Here is a 9,418-nt window from a genome sequence, read left to right as displayed (position 1 = left end):
GCCTGTGAATATCTGAGTTAAGTTTCCGCACCGGGGTGATCAAATTCATCAAGAGGCAAATAAACCAACAATGGAGCAGATTAGTGTGTTTTCCTTAAGGTCATTGAACTCCTTGATGTTTATATTCTTCATTCGGTTATATAGTGTTTTAAATATAGTCTTGAATGGATCCGTCGAGTATTATGTGATTTAATGCTGGTATCATCGTATTAAATTATATCTGCTTCTGCTAAAAAAGTTTGGGATTCATTGCATAATCATAAATATGCAGTTACAAAATGACCATGCACGCTCATCACATATGCAGGAAGTGAAACGTGTTCGCAGAAGCATCACTTTCAGAGACCAGCATTTAAGCGGAAGGATGTAGAATATAATGACAAAGCTATAATGACCGCACGCTAAGCCATAGAAATATAACTATTGAGGCCGATAGAAACTATACGCAACTGAATTCACTCATATACTAATTACTAGCATAATGGTAAACATGCTGTGATAAAGGACATCTTTAAGGCGACGGTTTTGATATATGTTAGAAGAAACCAACCGTACTCTGTTCACTAGTTCCTGCGTACTCAAACTTCCCCAATGAATTTACATCAAGGTGTTCGTGAGCAAGAGAATACGGTTAAGAGGCTAAATGTACCTCTGCCTAAAGGCAATGTAGGAGGACAACGAAGTTGCAGCGACCATTTTCCCATACATTGATGGTACCTACACAAGGTTGAAGTACTTTGATTGTGTGAAATACCTATACTTTATCCTTCAGGCAGAAGTCCTTCCCTGTTACACACTACTATAATGCTCATATCCCATCATTAAGGCTTATAACACCTTCAATATAAGACATAATTGTCCAACTCCTAGTACGTGGGATAGTACTTAATCATTTCACTCAGAACACCAGAATATATCTTATATTGTGAGGACAAACTTTGCTCGAGCCCTTCTATGGAAACTTCACCAAATGATTATATGAATTCCACACTATCAAAGACAACATACCATCTATAGCCTTAAAGTTCACTATTCCAGCTGTTCGAAACCAAGATTCCTTCGTTCAAGGTACATTTTCTCAAGGTTACAAGAAGCATGGGATCGGGAAGTCGGACAAGAATGAAGTACCCGATGTTTATCCCCTTATGCTCCACAAAAATCCAGTCTAAGTCGTATACTTCCTGAACACGTAAGAAGCACATAATACTCGAATGGTGAGAAGCAGTATACAATTATAGAGTACAGTATGACACTCTTTGGCCGGGAAGATCAGAGCAAACGGGCTGTCTTTATTATGCACCAATCACCACACCAAGACGCGACCCACCTCCAATGTATATGCCTGTTCAAACTCTAACTATACCTCAATCCCACTTCTCAAATCCTGATCATCCAGAGATCATATACTATTCGTAGGTGAGCGTGCTGCTCCGTGGTTGTCGACGAAGTGTTATTCACTATATTCTAATTGCATCCTTTCTCGAATATTCCCATCCATAGTTGGTAAACCATCGTATAAGCTCTCGCGGTCTGTTTCTTCAATGCTCGCCACCAGGACATGGCATCTGCCAATCTCCTCAGGAGTGACTTAATTTTGAAGATCCTATCATGGAACACTAGCGGGCCCCTTAATGATAAATTAAAGAAGTCAGCCTATAGTCATTCTTATATTACGAATGAATTAGACGATCCCTCGCAGCTATTATCAGTGTGCGATATTTCTTGTGGGAAGGTCAAAAGGCAACAATCTAAAAAATAGAAACATTGTAATACTTCTGTTTAAATGGAAGTGGAGATTCATCAAAGAGTAAGATTCATTTTGGTGTTGGGTTGTTAAAGTGTTCTCGGCTCAGATAATCACCATTGGCACATTTCCGGCAAGCTTGGGTTGATTTGAGAAGCCCTTGGATTCAGCATTTCAAAGATTTGGAATAAATTAGGTTCCTTTGCACACTTAAACTTGGAGTCAGTAGGGAACATCTTGTTGATATGGTTTCTGTTTTTTTGGGACTCTAAACTGTTGAGCCACTCTACATTACCAACTCTGGGATCATTGTTTATCTCCCTCCATGTGCCCTTTGTGTCTAGAAAATGAAGAAGTCGCGCAGCACTACCGTTTGAGAGTTCATATACAAGTAAGTTTTTCTTGGGTTTTCGGAAAGTCATATAGAGAAAATATGCATCAACTTTTGATCGTCTTGGAACTACCCATCTACTAGCTTCTTAGTGGAGCTCCCGTTCGAAGTCTTTTGCCAGTTACTCTATTCAAGATATATATACCTTATTTGGAATGCTTTTGTTTTTCTATATAATCATGTACTGTTTATTATATTAAGTGGATCTGTTTCATATAGAGATATGATGAGGGTGCTTTAGGTGTATCAACCTAGTTGAGATATTTAGGTGCATCTCTTGATCCTGAGTCTAGAATTCATTGTCTTTACTCTATGCTTCTATATACTTTGAGCATTAGACTCTTTTCATTTTATCAATAAAAAGTTATGTTTCTGCTTAAAAAAAGACTGCAATTACAAGATAGCAAATTAGTGTAGAAGATCATTGAAGTGATGAGAACCATGGTAACTATTAGATATAATAGAGAGGACTATTATTGTATTTTGTTACAACGAAGGGGACGTTTGGGATATGCGATGCTTTTAGTTTTAGCCCTTAACTTTTTGCCATTGTTAAATGTAGTTCCAAACATGTCCTAATCGGTGAAATATCTTATTTATCTATTTATTTATTTTACTCAATCTTAGAAGAAGTAGAAGTTAATGTCAAAGTTGTGGTGACATTTGAGTGGAGTATTGGTTTTATAAACAGTTTAAAGCCCTTTTAAATATCCACTCTAACAAATTAAGAATTTTAAAAACACTTCTTGTAATTATTTTCAAGTGGTTTTAAAAGTTCTCAAATTTTTTTAAAAGCATATTTAGAAGTGACTTTAAAATTGTTAAAAATATTTAACATGTTCAAAATTATTTCAAAACATGTTTTTAATCATTCAATATTGTCATTGTTTTTTGCTCTCAACTATATAACAATACACCATATTAACTTGTGATGATCTATGTACTGAATTGGAACTACATAGGCAACTAAAAGTAGTACATATATAATTTCAAATATGACTTCAACACGATTTAATTATTGTCGAAGAGAGAAGCCAATATGAGCATAGTTCAATGGGCATAAATTATATGCTTTTGATAAAAAGTTTAGAAATGTGAATTTCCCGCTGCACATAGAAAACAAAAGAATAATGTTCCAGTGAAGAAGTACAAGTGCTGAAAAAGAAAACATTTACAAACCATCCTAATGAAACACACCAAACCAAGAGCAATATGCACCATATCTTTACTAATGTCAAGTTTGTCAAAGGAATATGGAAATAGGACTCTTGTGACCCTTGTTGTCGTGGGAACAAGCAACTCGATCTTGAGACTGTTTTTTTAAAGAATGAGAGACTGAAAGAATTATTAACCTTGCTAACAGCCAAGAATAGTTACGTCGAGTTTGCTATGCATGGATGAGAGCTAGAAATGTTCAAAGCAAATTTCATCATAAGAATTCAAAAACTGCTCCTGTAGCTCAACTTAAGCTATATAGACGCACACGCTAATGCCAACATTTAAATTAGACCATCACAATTGAACTAATCGAATGAACACAACTTCAAATCAAAATCAAACAAAAAAGAATAATATTCATCATAATCAAACAAACATGCTCTACCATAACACAATTAAAGTCATAGTATATTAATGTAAATATTGATACACTTTATATTTGATATATCAAAATATACTTGTTGATACACAAATGAAGACAAAATAAAATAAAAAAAAAATAATAATTAAAATCATATTTAAATGTTTTGCTATATTGGCAAATCTAGAAAATCATTGCTAAATTTGCAAAATACTCTTATATATATATATGCATTACAATATCCATTTTTTTTTGTTAAAGAAAAAAAGAGAAACTTATTTACCCAAAATTTTGTTCAAGTAAGCCACCATGGAAAAATGCATTCCAATATAACAATAATCTAAACAAACAAATCAATTATTACATTTGGTTAATATTTTTTTATTCTATACTTTGTTTACACGAGATTTCAAGAGAAATTTATTTCCTGAAACTTGAATTTTGTATTTATATTAATTTTGTGAAAGTAAGTACAATCTCTAATACATAATATTTTGATGCTTAAATAAACTATAGTCTTTAAGCTGGTTGATCTTCTTGAATAATCGACTTTTGGGCTTGTTGATCTTCTTAGATGATCGACCTTTGAGCTTGTTGATCTTCTTAGATGATCGACCTTTGAGCTTGTTGATCTTCTTGGATGATTGACCTTTAGGCTTGATGATCTTCTTGGACGATCGACCTTTGGGCTTGCTGATCTTCTTGGATGATTAGTGCTTGCACGAGGCTTCCAGAGAAACTTGTTTCGTGGAGTTAAACTTGAGCTGGTGTTGATGTTGATATTGATTTGATGCGATGTGGCTCGATCTCTAGTACTTGATCCTCTAATTCGCTCTCGATTGAACACATATGCTTGATGTATAGAAGCAGAGCGTGTAGATGTTCTTGAGCTTGGAGTCTTGAAAGAATGCTTGTATCTTCAAAGGAGTTCAGTCTTCAAGCGTGGTCAGAATGCTTGTATCTTCAAAGGACTTTGGTCTTCAGAATGCTTGTATCTCCAAAGGACTTCAATTTTCAAACGTGGTCAGGATACTTGTATCTTCAGAGGACTTCGGTCTTCAAAGTGTAGTCAGAATGCTTATAACGTCTTCAGAACGCTTGTATCTTCAAAGAACTTCAGTCTCAGGATGCTTGTATCTTCAAAGGACTTAAGTCTTCAAGCGTGGTCAACTTCATAAGTCAAAGAGTCTTCTGATTGTAGAGAATTTTCTCTAAGCTCTCTGGAGTGTAGAATTGCTGACTTCCACAAAGGAAAGTCTCTCTATTTATAAAGTTCTCAGGTGGGCTTCATAGGCTTAGGCTTGGTTGATCCATGAACTTGGTCCTTAGGCCCAACTAATTGGATTTGGGCCTTATTTGACATTTGGGTCAAATTAAACCTGAGTTCAATTGGACTTTTAACCCAAATAATAATATAAATTAATCTTCTGCCGACGATGTGCTTCTAGCTTTAACTGGCTGGGTCATGCCTCTGATGTTGTTACTTTGAAGAAATTAGAGTGCTCAAAGCAAGCATACACACTGATACCAACTGATAAGACTCAAACAATATAACAACCCACTAAGATCTTCTCCAAAACAATCAATCAAATAATTGTTCTTCAAAACACCACAAATAAATCACCAAATAATCACAAAAAAAAAAAAACAACAACAATAGACAACAATAAACCATAAAGTTCTGAAAAGATTACAAGCAAAGAGTACACACGAATTATACGTGGAAAACCCTTTTGAGGTGAAGAGTAAAACCCACGGGATTTGTGAAGAGTCCCCCCTTGTCAACTTCTCTTTTTATGATAAAATTGAGGGAAAAAGAACCTAAATGATCAAACAATGATTCATTATCCATCAATACTTTCATACATAAGAGATCAAAATTTGAGAGATAAAAAAATGGAAATTACCCAGTTTTACAGGTTTGTTCAACAATGATTATAGGCAAACCAGAGCTTCAAACAACAATCCAACCGTTCAAAATGAGACCCTATGTATTTCATATTGACCAAATTTAAGCACGATTCAACGGTTAAAAATCTGACAATCGAAATTTTTTTGGAAGCTGTCGTTGAAAAACCAAACTGCTGCCTTTCTCTCCAATTTTCTGCCTCTTTTTTAGTAACTTTTTCTTTAGGTCATCTCCATATCACACAAAAGAAAACCTAGAGCTTTCAAGATGGGCCAATCTAAAAAATTAATCTCAATTGAGCTTACAAAACATAAGTTTAAAATAAAATTTTGTTTGTGCAACAAAAAGGTTGGACACCCACAACATTTCTGTTAACCTAGAGGAGAGGAAGAGAGAAAATTCTCTTTTGGAGTCACATGAGAAGGAAAATGCTCCCACTTTCTTTTGCATTTTGCATACATCAACAACACATGTGGGTTTTTGAGTTTCTGTACATTTCTGTACCCAAATAAAATAAGGTTAAAATTTCCTACCTAAAATTTTGGTAGTTTAAAAATAAAAAGTATGTATATGATGAACTTTTCATAATTAGTGGAAGGGAAGTTGAGAGATGTTATTTGCGGCTTGTTTTTATTTATTAGTCTCAAAGTAAAGGATATATGTAAATGTTTGCCACTAGAAGAAAAAAGGGAAAAGTGGAGAACCTTCATCAAATAATGTGGAAGGCATATGCATAACAATTTGATGCCAAGTTTATCTTCCAAGCTTTTAAAACACAAGCTGAATAACTATGTATATATGGTAAAGCTATTTTGCTGAGACCAATGGCACACACACATTAAGAAGAAAGGAAGAAAAAAAAGTGGAGTAGAATGTAAAGTTCTACTAAATAATTTTGTGATTTCACCAATATAAAACTGGACTATAATGTCAATGAAAAACCGACATTATAGGGATACAATGTCGGTTTGACATCGAAGAAAGTGTGATTAAGGGTCTTTAGTGTCGATCACCTTTAATGTCGATTTTCACCAAACATTATAGGTGACTTTAATGTCAATTTTTTAACCGACATTAAATACCTTTAAGAACACATTCTTCCATATCAGTCGCCTTTGATGTCGGTTCAAAGTTTGCTTGGCATTAAATATCTGTTTTTGTAACTGACAATAATAATCATCGTTCACTTATTGAATTTTTTTTAAAAGAAAAAAATTGTTATTCATGCACGTCCAAATCAGTAATATTTCTCTATCACCCATACATACACAAAATAAAATCTCAATTCCCCCTTTTTTACATCCTCAGTTGTAAACTTTGTTGGTTATTTCCTTTTCTGATGCTTGGGGTGGTCATTTTTATCCTACATTTAAATTATAAAAATGAATGACAATACAATGTGAAGAAAACTAATTCATGCAATAGCCTTACGTTGACTTCAGTATCCTCCTTTTGAGTTGCAGTCCCCACAATCTTGGCTGAATCTGAATCAAAATGGCTTTTAAGATTGAACGGTTGGGTGAGGAGTTCATGTATTTCATCAGCAATTGAATGAACCGACCATTCATTAATGGTTGGATCACTGGCATTGTCCATCAATTCAGACATTGGGGTGGGTTCTTGAGTTTTGGATTGCTCATTAATCATCCCAACATCACTGGTATGAGATTTGGACTGCTCATGATGGGGGGTTCTTCGAATATCAACATCCTTGGTTTCTTTAGGCACTTGAGAAGGATCTTCTGCACTGGTCTAATGAACCTCATTATTGTTACCATCATTATTACCATCATCATCACGAGAAATCCTCCCATCATGATGACTCGTTATATTACTACCCTGAACAAATCAAACCAAATATTCTGTTAGGAGAGGTAATCGTTTAATATTCTCTATGCGATGGCCTATATATATTCTAAACGATCGGTTAATTAATCTAAATGATCATTTAATTATTGGAATACAGAAACAAATAACAGAAGAATACAAGATAATTAAGCATTCTAATTTCTTAATTTTGACATCAAAATAAGCATGTTCATAAGTAATTAAGAAGGTTTCAACACATATCTTTAAAGATCCTCCAATGCAAGCTGCTCCTCACAAATCCTCAGCTCCAAATCTTCAATGAACCACCAAGAGATCTTCTCTACTATTTTCAGCCTTGAATTTGAATGGTGGAATTCACAAATGGAGTGAATTTGTGAAGGAAATAGAATGAGTTTTAGGTGAAAAAAAAGAACTCAGTAGGAACAAAATTTTCCAGAAACTTTAGCACTCAATCCTCCCAAATTGAAGTGTTTTTATTCTTTAACTACATGCAGGCATGATTGACTTCAGTCAAAAACACCTACAGCTTGAAGATTGAGTGGGATAAATGTGTGAACTATAGAGTTCCACCTACTAAAAATGGTGAAACATAATGGAAAAAATCCAATTTTCAAATCCAATTTGAAAGTTAATTTCAATTAATTCAAAAATTAATTAAAAATTTTAGAATTCAATTTCTCAAATTGAATTATATTTGAAAATTAATTTGATTTTAATTAATTAAAAAAATTTAATTAATTAAATATAATTTAATATCAAATATTAAATTAATCACACACCTAATTTTAAACATGAATATAGTGGAAAAATCCAACAAATACAATTTGAAAGTTAATTTCAATTAATTCAAAAATTAATTAAAATTTTAGAATTCAATTTCTCAAATTGAATTATATTTGAAAATTAATTTGATTTTAATTAATTAAATAATAATTTAATATCAAATATTAAATTAGTCACACACCTAACTTTAAACATGAATCATATTCATGTAATTAATATTTAAATCAATATATAAATATTATAAACTGTCCAATTTCGTTTAATTTCGATAAATTAAACGTTAATTAATTATATCAAATATAATTATATAAACCTTAATTCGAATTTGAGCTATTCAAATTCAAACCCTAAATTCAATTTGAATATTTCAAATTGAAATTCAATTTGAACACTTCAAACTGATATCATTCCAAATTCATTCAATTTATTAATTCAAGGTGTTCATGTTTTACGAGCTAGTAGAGGGACCTTATAGACCTACAGATCATGAGCTCCAACGATTTGAGATTAATTGACTAAAACTCTTTAGACGAAATTAATCAATATTTGTTAACTATCGAGTAACACCATTATAGCTTGATAGTTGCACTCTACTCACTGTAGATATATTTGTGTCCACCTGATTCAACCATAATCAGTAAGTCGATCCTTTACAGATTGTTCATAACAATGGCTGGGTCAAATGCTGTTTTACCCCCGAAATTATGTCTTACTCCTTAAGTTCTACTGATCCTCTAATGAACAATTGGTTTGTGATCCAATCACTAAACCAGATCCCTTTCGGGCCAATGAGAGGGTGGGGTCCCTTGTTGAAGATCTGGATTCAGCACTTAAGAGAATAACCTTCCTTCTATCCCTTGGTAGGCGTGAATTCCATTTTGTACAACTATGTCCCCAGCTATCTATCCGATATTATCCTCAAAATGGGAGGCTTATTGAGCAGTGATGTTGGACTACTCTCACCTATGCAAATCAAAGGATAATCTTGAATAAACAGAAGTTCATAGTTAACCCAGGATTAAAATCGAGTTTCCTAGGTCATCTAAGCGAAATAGTCAGTCTTAAACAGTAAACAACGTTATAAAGTAAGAGTGACTTATTTCTTGATCCGATCTTATGTAAACTCATTGCATAGGACACCCCTACTCCTCATGTCAATACATGAATGAATAGGGATCACCA

This window comes from Benincasa hispida, chromosome 9, assembly GCF_009727055.1.
Source record: "Benincasa hispida cultivar B227 chromosome 9, ASM972705v1, whole genome shotgun sequence".
NCBI classification, from domain to species: domain Eukaryota; kingdom Viridiplantae; phylum Streptophyta; class Magnoliopsida; order Cucurbitales; family Cucurbitaceae; genus Benincasa; species Benincasa hispida.
Note: the sequence above shows the minus strand (reverse complement) of the source record.